The sequence below is a fragment of the Haemaphysalis longicornis genome, unplaced genomic scaffold, assembly GCF_048455015.1.
Source record: "Haemaphysalis longicornis isolate Haplotype H1 unplaced genomic scaffold, Haemaphysalis longicornis Haplotype H1 scaffold_14, whole genome shotgun sequence".
In the NCBI taxonomy this organism is placed as follows: Eukaryota; Metazoa; Arthropoda; class Arachnida; order Ixodida; family Ixodidae; genus Haemaphysalis; species Haemaphysalis longicornis.
In genome coordinates, this window is record NW_027526245.1 from 13,087 (window position 1) to 26,990 (window position 13,904).

Below are 13,904 nucleotides of genomic sequence, written 5' to 3' on the forward strand. Positions count from 1 at the left end.
CTAAAGCCATATTGGCCCGCAAATCCCCAATGCTTTCTTTCATCAAATAGGTGCTTCGGGGAGCTTACCTTTGGCTGCTAGTCACCAAACCGTGCATTTGAAACGTTGGAAACTTATCCTATTACCACAGGAACAACACCTGCATCTCCGACACTAAGAGACAAAATGTCATAATTGCAGATTTGAGAAAAATCACTCACTTCGCGTGTTTGCCTTAGTTAACCTTTTTTCTGAAGCTTCAGAACGATAGAATGGCACTCTGTTTTTTAACACAAGCAGTATACGTTGTAGCTACGGCATATTTTTCGGTTTTCAAATGTCAATGGTGTCATGGTAAGCCCAGTTCTAGCTAAACAAAAAAGCTCATAGTTGGACCTATGGTTCAGTTTTAGCTATGAAGTCACCTCTGCCAACGTTTGCGTACTAATCGCAGAGTTATTAAACGAAGAACACAATATCAAGGTATGTTATGTTCACACAAAAATGCTTATTCTATATTGCTTTTGACCTGTGAGATTTGTAAATTTTTGAATCAGATGTGGGTCAAGAGTGCAAAATTTTATCATTGCCACAAATATCGAAGCATCTTTTGAACCATTTTATGCTACGAGCTATCTTGCCGGCAGAAATAAAATATATTTAATAAATTATTGCTTAAATAATGAAGACAATAAATATTGAAAAAATAATAATTTACGATTCTCCTCTGCTTCTATGCAAACTGAGTGGGTTTCTTTCAATCATGGGCATGTACGCCCTCTTGCTCTTCACATCTTTAAATGAAGACGTTCGAAACTATAGCACTTCTTTCTAGCCACACCTAGAGAAACATGCGAACGTCTCGCCAATGGAATATTTTGCACTACATTCATTACACGTCACAATGTTTTAACTGCTGCTACGGTATTCTCAATTTTAACGTTATCGAACTTGTCTGGAGTCAACCTTCGACATATTATGGTGAAGGTAGTAGACAAACAGCGGATAAACATTGAAAATACAATTACCAACGTAGTTGCAGTTCATACGAACAACGTTTCTGTGTACCAAGGTGTACAAATCCTTCTCAACCTCGTGCGTGTTTTTTTTATATTTATACATATTACAATAAACCGTAACTTCCGATTTCGGTTGACATATAGTTTTCTAGTTACCATCAGGTACGTTTTCGTATAGACCCACCTGTGCTTTTCTATGATTTATTAATTTTGGAAACGCATAAAAAACCCTATGTCCAATATGCGATGTCAGAATAAAACAATTGGCCGTTCTTTCCTCTGCTCCCGTGATGTGACCCCTAAAAAAGCTGACGTTCCATTAAAGTAAGTTAGAGTAGATCGGTCTTGTCTTCTGCAACGACTGCTTCTAGTAACAAATCCGCAAATATCCCAAGACAACGCGGACCCCTCATTGACACTGCATACAGTTAAAAACGAGAGCGCCGCAACACTTGTGGAAGCGGCGGGAAACGCTCATTTTGTCAATATCAAATAAATAGCGTAATGGAAACATCAATCAACTGCATTATACATTACGCTACCTTTGAGCCAAACTGATGATGTACATTGCACAGCAATGTAACTACAGTTGTACGGTCACAAATCTGAACTATGCAAAAAACGTAGCATCAGTCAGGTGTTATCCGACATCCTTAAAATATCAAAAAACACTGATGTACCTTTGTTCATCGTAAACAGACGATTGTGTTCACTAGTCTGGTGATGGTGTATTAGTCATACTACCGTTTGTCTCTCAGTGGGCCGTTGCCTCTTTTTGAATCTGTCGATGTACTAAGCTTTGTTCTATAAGATATTTACATCTTCCATGCACATCCAACCTTACCGGCATCCATAAATTCATAACTGGAATCTGCAGTACAATCGATTCATGAGCCGTTCAATGGGAACATAAATTTTCCAAACATAGGTGTAGCTGTTTAAAACGCAGCCAACCTACTACGATATTGCACACATGCAGCTTTGTTCATTTATTTTCCGAATAGTTCTTTCACTTCCCCCTAGTTTTAAAGCATCATTACAGCTTTTGGAACACTTCTTCTTAGCATAACACCTGTAGAAAACCCGTGCGCACTGCTTAGATTTTACGGAACAATCCCAACGTTCATACGCGCCAGTATGCTACTTAGGAATTGAATTTTGTAGTACTGCCGCGGAAGATAATCTGAATTGTCCGGATAACTACATATTTCAGACACCTTCTATGATATAAATTATTCAAATGTCTTGTAAAATAAAAATCGTTGTCTCATGTGTAACACAAACAAGACCTCGGGTATTTCGCTGCTACCAATGTGCACACAGTCACTAGAAATTATGTTGGCATTAACATAATAAAGGATTATGTGGGCCACGACGGTTAAAGCCCGACGTTGGTAGGAGCAGACACCCGCAAAATTCTAGACATTTTCAAATAAACTCGCATAAACACTACTCACACTAACGAGAAAGGATTAACTACTTTCGAGGTACATGTCATATAAGTTTGCTTACAACTTTGGGTAAGACAGCCTAGGCGCGTTTCCTGACGATCCTTTACTGCTGTTTTGTAAGTGCCATTCCGGGTTCATGAATATATCCCTGTAGAGAATTCCTGTTCCTCCATGCGGAATTCCGAATGGTGTCCATGCTGGCCTCCGAAATCTTCGGATGATTTTAAACAATTTTTAATATTTTAGTCAATGAGTGAACGATTCTTGGGATACGTTATTGGCAGAGTCAATTTTTTCTTCGGAATATCCTATTTTATGGATCGGTTCTACGCATTTGTTCAAAATCATTCTTTCCGTGAAATTACAAATGAGATATAATTAGGGTATATTATTCTTAAATAGTATACATGTAGCTACTTTATTCCGCAAGCGGTGTTTGATATCTTAATAAAGGAAGTCCCCGGGGATCCCTCTCAGGTACAGGACGTCCTCCTGTAGTGGTTATAAAAATAGGATCCGAATTTCAAAAGTGACAAAGCAGGTTCACTAACAATACGAATTCTAGGAACTCGTTTTCTGCCTCTTTTCCTTATATGCAATTTCAAAAAGAAATAAAGTTTGCTGGTACATTGTACCGTCTTTGTGCATGTACTGTTCTCGCTGACACCATATTAGATCCCGAAGTTCTGGCTACCCAGGTGAAAGAAAAAACAATAAAAATAATACGTCATAAGCCGTAATTGTGGAACGGGTCTGCACTGCGGTAGAGTTATTTGACTGTGATGAACGGGCCATCTCTTTTAAGGAAGAGATTCCGCAGAATGTCCATTTCCAGATGATTCAGATAGCAAGCGTTTTTGCTGTTATACGCAGCCAATATTACCGTTTTGCAACAGTGGAGGTACATTCAGCTTTTTAAATACATTTTTGCGAAAGGTACGTTGGATACTTCAGACATTTTAATTAGTTTGCTAACCCAGCAATGTAAAGGAGTTCCCATGATATTTCGGTTTTTCATAGCAAATAAATAGAAAACTGTAAATAGCGTTGTTGGCCGCAGTTAAATACGTGACTGTGAGTCAAAATGAAAGGAAAAGACCCATGAACATTGGTTTGCGACATATAAAAGGACGGTGGACTGACTGGTTCTTTGTCAACTTCGAGCCTTCATTTCGAAGCCACACTGAGCCATCTTCTTCAAGTTCTTTTTGTAAGCTACGATTTGATGTGCTGCTGGTATTTGCGCCTAACAAAGTGTTTCTTTATAGTAAAACGTTGCCCAGGCAGCGCAGGACTGTTCGGCCTAAAACAGGCCGGTGTACTTTGGCCGGTGATTTTCTGTCCGGCCGTTTTCCGGCAGCCATGTTCGGCCCATGTCCAAATGTGGGCCTTTTGGCCGTATACGGCCGTACTCCCATGGCTGTCCAACGGACAGTGTCCGTCGGCCAGTCGACCGGCTTACGGTCATACGGCCAGATTCCAGCCGTAGGGCTCCGGCCATTCCAAAGCCACCCGTGTACGGCCGAAGTACGGCCGACGGATTACAGCCGAGATGCGGTCGTCGGACTCCAGCCGGACTAAAGCTACCGGAAGTACGGCCGTGCTACGGGCATTGGAGTTCAGCCGCAGTACGTTAACTGTACTGAGGCCGGTCAATGCATGTCGCGAAAGCAGATGACTCATTCGCGCAGTGCAGAAGCAGCTCAAACCCAGCATTTTGGGTCCAATGCAGCCACATGAAAGTGAGCTCGCGCGCAACCACCAGCCGTCAAGCTTTCAGCGCAGCCTTGCTTAATTACCAGCCTCAGTTGACAGCAAAATTCATTTATTAAACAGTGCTCACAAATTGTCGTTCCTTTAATTGCTGTGCCTCTTTTACTGCCCAACCCAGAAAATATTCAGTTCTTTGTAGAGCTTGAATAGATGTATTGTCCAGGTCCTGATATCCTCTGTGGGGCGGCTTACCTGTAATAAACGGGAAAAGAAAAGTGGGGGGGGGGCGGCAGAGGGCGCATACTTTAGTGGGTTGAATTTCAGAGAGATAAATTGCGCCGCTTTTAGCCAATTTCTTTTAGGGCAATATTCCGGAACACTTTCATGCTATGACTACATAAACTATTTTTATAACAGTTGCTTGACCAATTTTGCTGTATATAAAACCGGCGTGAATGCGTTTACGAAGCGTTTTGGTTCTCAACAAAACACTCAGGAGCATTTAATATAACTCCTTCACAAAAAAAGTATGTCCAGTTTTTGCCCATTTTTCTTGCAAAGACATTTCTACTCGATCAACTTTTTTGATGATCTTGGGCAGGGCTGATCCTAAGAAGGAGCGAACAGGTACTTTCATTTTCAATCTATTTTAATGTTGTTTTCATGAGTATAGGTCCACACCACGTAATAGTCTAAAAGAACTTAATTTACTTCTAATGTCATACTACGTTCAAAAAATTCTAGACGCGTTGCGAATGACGCCCTGCTTCAGGTGGCTGCAGTTGTATACCTCTGTGATCACGCAAGGAAACGCGTAAAATTAGAGTTACATAATTTGTTTCAAACCAATAACATAGCAATGCTAGCATGCATACAGGAAACCTTGCATACTGCAACGAATAGGGCAATAAATATTTTATTGGTCAAGGTTGAATCCGTAGGGTTCTCAACCCGTCGGAGGCAAACTTGCGCCTCTGGAAGTTTATTTATTTATTTATTTATTTATTTATTTATTTATCTATTTCTCTATTTATTTATTTTTATTCATTTATTTATTCATTGTTTTATTTATTTATTATTTATTTATTTATTTATATTCATTTATTTATTTATTGTTTTATTTGTTTATTTATTTGATGCCTGCTTGCCTTTGCATGCATTACAGAAGGGAGATACATAACACTAAGCATTAAATATGAGACAAAATAGAGAGTTTTAGTATAGCGTTTTAGCTGTAGCGTTAACGTTTTGCGGGCCGCAATCGCGAACGGATAGCGCCTCGTTATGCTACGGTTAGCGTGCCCGCTAACGCTATGGGCGCGCTAAAGTGGTGCTTTCCGCTATACTAAAACTCCCTAATAACAAAATAATTCTACAAAGCGCGCTGAAAATCGTAAATATAAACAGTTAATGCAATCATATATAGGTGGAAGATAGTTACACTGCAGTATTGATGTAAAATAAAATGAATCGCGCAAGGCGCCACTTTTAAAAGAAAGTTAATAATTTGCTTTAAGCTAGTGGTCCCACTTTGCGATATGTAGAATGGCGCTTGGACATACTTCTCCCCTTCTACTTCAGTTTTCGAATGATAGATATTACGAAAAAAGTTCAACCTGTGGTTTCGTCTGTGATCTTTCACGTCCTGCCATTTCAGTTTACTTTTACTTTCTCTCATGCTAAGTTGAGCGTGACAATTACCTATTGCACTGACATATTCTGTATGTTTTCGAGCGTATCAACCAGCTCTTTGGTGTAGGGATCCACGAAAACACATGCGTACTCCAAGATTGAGCGCACATGAGTGAAATACGGTTGTTATTTTCAGTTAGATGGAGGTTCACTGAAATTTCGTCTCAGAAAGACAAAAGCATATGCAGCCGTAACGTTTATGGTGTGAACCTGCCTATTTAACCTCTAACCACTCCCTAAATAAACTCCTAGGTATTTATATTCCTCGGCCGTTGTCACAGCAGCATAATTTACGGTATACGTATTCAATTGGAATGAAGGTTTTCTTGTAAAGGTCCCACGTTAACACACTGTTTAACATCCAAAAACTTTTCTGAATCAGCACAGCAGGATGTTATTAAATTCGAATAAAGCTGCAGGTATACGGAATCACGCTCATTCGCTATAGTCCGGTAAACTACACAGTACTTTTTGACAAAGTTAAAGGGCCAATAGTAATAATAATGCAAAAACCATTCATTCAGTTCATAGGACGAAATGTACTACGCAGAAGGGGATATGGAACACCATCATTTCCTTTTTTGCAGTCCAAGAATATACAGTCAACCACTGTAAGCTTATAAGAACCAAATCGTGCGTGAACTCAACAATCTGCGTTGAGCAAGAAAATCCTGACCAAATCCGTGTTTGCTAGGATGCTGGCGATTATGTTTAACCAAATGAGTCATATCCCAAGAGTAGCTAAGCTCACCTTCAAACATCGGAACTAAATTAACAGCTAGGCTTCGTCAGCTACAAGGCTCTGTTGTTATCGCAAATTTAAAATATACTTTTTTTTCTAAATAGGCAGTCGTAAAATCCCATGAAGTAACATAGTGCAGGGCATGAAGTTGATCCCACCAATGCGCGAGCGAGTCTCTTCTACGATTATCACCAACAACATAGTGCAACATTGCTTGTCGCAGTTTAATTGTACGCAGAATAACTTGCGCTTTTGCTCGCACTTGCCTTTCTTTGGTGGGGAGTCCTTAACATGGTGGCGTTTTAGCTCCTGCGTGGTGGCCGCTTGCTCGACGCCCTTGAAGGCCAGTTATTCTGGTGAACCATCTTCATCTCGGATCGGACATCTCTGCCGGGTCGATGTCTCCAATGCTCTCCATTTCTTGAGGGGGCGAATATCCTCGAGCTGATGCGTCGACGAAGCCGGCGGCAGAGGCGTCGTAGCGGCGATGACTGGAGAGGCTTAGCTCACCCGTCGGTGTGGCACAGTCTTCTTGTGGCAATAAATGACATTTCGATGGCCTAAAACGTTCCCTGCTAATGTCCAGTGAGTCCTTGCTCCTTGCCCGTTCACCGGGAACACTCATTACTGTTTGAAAAACGATGTTCGTTCATTTAAAACGTAGAAACACAGAGCGGATGAAAAACGCGTCCCCGTCGTTCGGCTCCCTAACGGCTTTTTCTGCCCCCAGGAAAAACCCAGTCGGTCTCCTTCCAAACACGTCTTTGCATGAATTCTCGGCGCCCAGGCGCGTGCCGTTGTTCGGCTGTATGCCGTTTGCCGAAAAAACGACGTATAACCAGATACCTTACGTAGGCCGGTCTCCTCTTGAACACCGGTTGCCATATATTCGGTGGCCATTCGCTTGCCGTAATTCGGCCTAGGACAGCTAACCGAATGAAAAACGTATATTCTGGGGCCGTACGTCGGCCGGCATCCTTCATAACACTGGTTGCCCGAAGAAAACGCATATTCTACCGCCGGACGCGCGGTTCACCGTTGAAACAACGAATGCACGGCAGCCGCGCTCCGGCCGGTCTCCTTTCGAACACCAACTGCCGCAAGAATACGCATATTCTGTGGCCGGTCGCTAGCCGTGCTTCGGCCTGTTACCGCTTCCCGAAAAAAAAAACGGATGCCCTAGGGCCGTACTTCGGCCGTTCTCTTTCTCAACATCGGCAGCCGTAAGAGAACTGAATATCTGGCAGCCGGTTAGGTGCCGTTGTGCGTCCGGACACGGGCGGACGGAAAAATACCGAAGCGCTGGTTGCCGAATGTTGGCCGTTCAACGCATGATCAGTGGCTGCCAGAACCTGGATGCTGGCCGGACATGCCAGAAAGCGGCCATAGACGGGCCGGTCTTGGGGCACACTTTCTGTGCCGCCTGGGTGTCTAGATGAGTTACTTAGCAATTCAATTGCATTATTTCAATTATTTATAATTAAAATGTTACTATTAGAACCAGCTGTTGCGTATCGTTTTAAATTTAAAATATTTATCCTAAAATTTATAGTTCCAGGTGTTGGTATTATTTTTGTTATATACATAATTGGGGAATAAAAAATTGTCGCGCTCTATCAAAATAGCTCCTTGTGTTCTTGGAATATCAGCATGGGCGTAAAAAAGGCGATGTTATCCTTGCACTGTGAAGACAATTTTCATCCACTGTCTTTGAAATGGCCCAACCGAAATCTCTAATATGTTCTCCAATGTTCCAACTAACTTTAGTTTTTTCGCGATTTCACTGTGCAACTGTAGCGGAAGACTTGCAGCAAAATATTCCGGTTTATATAGGTATGGCAGCAGCACCTTTGAAGCAGGAGGCTTGTCACAGCGTCGCCATATCGTGTTTAACGCCATGAACCCATTTTTTGTTTCAGCAACTAGTACCATCATGTTCCGCAACTTCGGAGTCCAGATTGTGGTCGTGGTTGGAACCATTCTGGGTAATTACACCAATGATTTTATAATCTTAAATTTTTCACCACTTTGCCCTAATACCCAGACGGGTATACATACCCACAGAGCATGAAATAAAGAAGTTCGGGGGTAAACCGTGGAGTCGAGGAGTGCAGTACAGGAGATGCTGGACGTCAATGGGAGAGGCATTCATCGTGCAGTGGACCTGAGTAGGCTGGTGATGACAATCAAAGCAGTACATAGCCGCGGGTACGCAGTATATGTATATTCTATTCCGGACCACAATGTTACATGGCCAGCTCAGCAAGAATGCCGAGAGCTGGTCTTTTCAAGAGAAAATTGGTGGCGAAACGTCTCGTTAGTTGTGATAAATCTAGTACCAGATTGTCAGTAGTATTAAAGGATGTAAAACTGCCCACCATAGAAAACGTTGGCTTCATCTAGAGGCTTCAGAGTCACCTACGAGAAGGATTGCTCTGTGAAGAATTACGTAACTTACCGCTCAGAAGTATAAAGCATCTATATCGTCCCCAGCCGCAGCCCCTGCATTTGCGCCGTGAGACCTTTCAGCCCAGCGCATCACACAGACCCCGCCGCATAACTCCAAGCCAATACTTGCGCATTTTTCTTGCGATAGCCATTAGTAACGTTCAGGTGACCTTTATTGATTTAACAATAGTTTTTCAGGGTTTTGATGTGTTTTGGTAGGAATCACTACACGCTTCAAGTTGGAATATAAACAGCTTTTGTCTCGAATTCGTCTCGAAGTTCGAATATGTTTATGCAGCTTTTGTTTTGAGGTACTTTTGTCTCGAGTATGCCCAGGATTTCGATTGTACAGTGTTGTTGGGATTTTTCTGAGTCGTTCCCAGAGCTTTAGTCCTTTAAACTGATCCTGTCTAAATATATTTTCAAAACCTAATTAATTAGCGTAATAATAGCGTTTAATAACAACTAAAACTCATGTCTAGGACGGGGATGCTATCTTATTTTATTTGTGAGCAACAATGCTCATATCGTAGGGAGCAGTGATGATGACTAGTGGCGGTCGTGGCCCACTTCATTTCCGTAGCAGTGAAATATTCTGAAACGGCTCAGATGTGACAAGACATATGAAATGGGCATTCCTCACGTCTGGGAGCTGCGGGAGGGGCAGGTGAGAACTATCGCGGCTAGTCAGCGGTATGGTATAGGAGCTGTCGTGTTTTTTTTTTCTGTTTTTTTTCTGGGGTGGGGGGCTGGTTCCAAGTTTCCAAAATATTCTGGCATTTACCCGCGGAGTTTAACGCATGTCTTTCTAGGAAAACTTCCCTTTAGTGCATTTCAAGAAACGGGAGCGTACCCGTAGGTGTGCGAAATATTTGTTCCAATTGCAAGGAGAGGTCATGGTGGTCGCCTCACAAGGAACAGTAGGTAGTTCCGTAGAAGGGTATGGTACAATGGCCTTCGCGCGTTGCCGTGGACACGAATTCGGTGGACGTTGTTTTCAATCTATCATAATTTTTTGTGCTTGAGCACAAAGACGCTTCGGTCACCTATTCTCGAATGGGGCAGACGGACTAAATTATTTGAAACAATGTCCCAGTTTGTAGTTATTTATCGACAAGTATGCCGTTTTAAAGCCACGTATTATTGTTATATGCAGTTTAAATTAGACAAAGCTCTTCACAGAGAGAACAATGCAGTCCGTCAGATCGCGAGTGCATGAAGCTGAATTTACTAGATATCTGAAGGATGCCAGTGCCTAATCTGTGGTGTTAGTGCCTCGAGCTGCCATTTTCAGTGGTTGTGAAGGTTGAGCATGACGCTATGTATACAACTATTTGGCTTATGGTGGGGAACTACAGAAGTTCTCCATAGTAACACGGGGGTAATTAGCCTCCTGGCACAAAGTTTTGAGACAGAAAAGCGCGAGGTTAAATTAGAGGGGAGAATTCAAAACTCGTCCGTTAAAACTCGTTCAGGTCCGAAAACACACATGCCCGCTTTTTAGCGACATATGCAGGAAAAAACCACGCCCCCGGAAGGCCGAAGAGTTATTCCTGATCGGAAAAAGTAGCACAGCATGCATTAGACACACAAACTTTCAAACTTCAAAATTGTCCTCAATTTAGTAGAACATTTTTCAAAGTACAAGCTCTGTTACAATAGCACCAAAATACGGATACAATGGCCATTAAAACAATTGTGTAACTAATCATAAACACGAAAAGACATTTTAAAAAGGGGTAAAAGTAAAGAGTGAGCGCTTACGCATCTGAGCCGATACAAATGAGTAGAAACTAGAAAGCGAAAGTGTAAAATGCCAATGGCAAAAGCAAAGCATGCTTTCTATAACGACCTGCCACTCTATTTTTATTCTCTTACGATTGCAGCCATGTTGGCAGTCCCTGGTGCCGCTCTAGGAGGTGCAGTCGGTGGTGGCCGTGCAGAAGAAGCCATGGCACGTGCCGAAGACGCTGCCTCGCAGTAGCAGTATACGCTTGGCTCACTGCTAAAGTAACTAATTCGGCGATGATATGAGATACTGTGAACGAGATACAATAAAAATTGTTGCATCTGAAAATTGTAGCGGAAGATATTTTATTCACCTTTTTCCTAGAGTGACTCAGTACCTGTTAGGGCCTTCGCGCTAGTTTGTCTAGGGCAGAAATGATTTCGTTTTCATATTCAATGCTGTCTTTTAGAACTTCAAGGAGTTGACTTCACGCAATCACTCCTGAGTAAACAGTTAAAGCAATCGGAGGGTCGAAATGCCGAGATACAGCTGTGCAGAGTTGACTAAAATCCTTTGTGTGCTCTGGTGTTGTCAATGCAAGGTGAGCATGTTTGGATATCATTATACCGGTGTGCATTGCACACAAAATATAGTTCGGGAGAATTTCGCCAAGTGTCACTACAAAATCGTTATAAGGAAAAAAGTTATGAATGTTTGCGTGAGGAGCAATCGCCGAAAAATAGGCTGGGAGAAAATCAACAGAAAAGACTTCAAGCAAGAGCAGCGCCCACATGAAATGTTCAGGAGGGCAAATATTCCCCACATTTGTAGCTACTTTTTTTCTAGCCCTGACAGAATGCTTTTGCGATGCGGGGCTGATCATTCGTTGCTCAATTATGGTTTTTCGTTTTGTGAGTTTTTTTCACTCTAAACTTCGCCATGCTCAGGCTTCCAGTATCATGATCATGGTTGGAGATTTCGGCGCAAGGCCAGCTGGGGCAAAGAGCGCCAAACAAAACAATACAAAAGAGAATAGTAGCTACTAAAGCCAGAATAACAATAAAATCAATTAACGGCAATGGTGATGGCTCGTGTTTAAGGCCAGCTTCGATTACGCATGGTAGGAAATGAGGATTAAAAAGTTTACTTCAGAAAAATATTTCAAAACGCGTTGCACTGAAACCATGGCATCGTCACCCAAAAACAAGGAAGGGTGTTGCGGAAAGGGTTGTCTGCATAGTTCCTTGAAGTGCCTGTGTCTTGTGTCGAGTGCCTTGCATGTTATTAGGATAAGGACTACGGATAGGCCCTTCCTACTCCTGCTACACATGGGTCTTGGAGAGCCAGTGAGCGGGTGTGAGTGTGTTACATGTGTGTGGCCTATCAGCAACCTAGCAAATTAGATAACTACAATGTGTCTGTTGTACGAGTCAGTTGTGTACGGTCACAAATGTGGTTTTATTACGTATAGTTTTTATCTGTCTGTTCATTTCATCGTGCTTGCCAGTTGCTACGAAGCTGTTGTCGAATTTGTGGCTTAAGGTCACTATGTGGTAGTATTGTTATATCTGCTGTGTTTCTAAGTACGGCAACTGCGGCCTTCTGATCAGCAAACTCATTGCCAGCCATTCCAGCGTGGCCTGCAACCCAACACAACAGCAGAACAAGTTTTGGGCATATATAGACATGATAGTGTTGAACAAAATATGGACAATTCTGTTTTTTCATGGCTTGTGTGATGCCAAAGCGCGCACAACGCTCAAAGAATCTGTATATATGATGGACTTTGAGATTTGTGTTCAAAAATGTGTTCTGCAATTAGTAGGACGCCGTATGCTTCAGCTGAGTAAACTGTAGGGCATGTGCTCATGGTTCTGTGTGCATCAAAGTTTGGCTCATGAGCAGCACAAAACACTGTGGTTGCAGTTTTTTATGCTTCACTATAAATCTCTGCACATCGATACTTAAACTGCAGGGACAAGAAGTGCTGCGAAATTGCAGTTTGTGGTACCCTGGTTTTATCAATTTTCATGAAAGACAAGTCACAACATACAGGTTAAAGCTGCCAGGGTGATAAAACGTCAGTAAAAGAAGATGTGTAAATGTCTAAAGAGAAAATAGAAATCTTGTAATCCCCCGCACGGGGCACCTTGAGCAATCTTGGTGACGGTACTGGCGATACCGCGGACCCCGAGCCCCCAAACATAAGCTGGATCCAACCGTGGTGATGTGTTTTTAAGGTGAAGGGTAGAAACCTCTAACGGTGGCCGTCGGAGCCCAGGTCAAGCTCCGGCGGATGGGCTCCCTGTCTGTTTACCAGGCAGGGAGCTCCGGGACCTCCTCAGCTATCAGGGTAAGGTTGTGGAAGAAAGTACCCCCGTCTCCCTGCTTTTATACTATGCTTTATGGTATTGTCTAAAACCCCCCCCAACCGTGATCGGTCCCTGAAAAGGGGCCGCACCGAAGTATCCTTTCCTCCTTTGCCGTCGTTAACCTTTCCTGAACCGGACCATTTTTCTAGATTTCTTGTGATGGAATCCCTCAATCCAACCCACCCTCTTGCATCTCAGTCAGTCTTCTTGATCGCCAAGTATCTTGAAGCCATAGTAGGAAAATCGTATAAATGCAAAAAACAAAGGTCTGGTGAACTCTTAATTGAAATAAATGACAAGCAGCAGTCTGCAAAGCTTCTAGCTCAGACTAGACTGGCTGATCTTGACATCCGGGTCACACCCCATCGGAGCCTCAACAGCTCGCAGGGTGTGATATCCGAGACAGACCTCCTGAACGAAACCGATGCGGATCTCCTTGCCGGCTTGAAGGATCAGGGCGTCACTGCCGTGAGACGCATCACCATCCGCAGAGACGACAAGGAGATTCCCACCAAACACATTATCTTGACTTTCGACCACGCAATTCTTCCACAATACATAAATGCAGGTTTTATCCGTTGCTCTATCCGTCCGTACATCCCGAACCCGCGGCGCTGTTTTAAGTGCCAGCGGTTCGGGCATGGTACGAACTCTTGCCGTGGCCGAACGACATGTGCAAAGTGCGCGGCGCACGATCATCCGAGCGAGAACTGCTCAGCCGAAACTCTCACTTGTGTAAACTGCGGGGGGCCGCATGCG

The 13,904-nt window shown here is 43.0% G+C and overlaps 1 long non-coding RNA gene across 1 annotated transcript; it reads left to right on the forward strand.

The window, feature by feature from the left end:
* The first annotated feature begins 3,570 nt into the window (after positions 1–3,570).
* On the forward strand, positions 3,571–11,121 carry LOC144164940 (uncharacterized). Its single transcript, XR_013321257.1, has 3 exons — positions 3,571–3,659; positions 8,516–8,581; positions 10,931–11,121. It is a non-coding gene; the product is annotated as an uncharacterized LOC144164940 (long non-coding RNA).
* Positions 11,122–13,904: the final 2,783 nt, after the last annotated feature.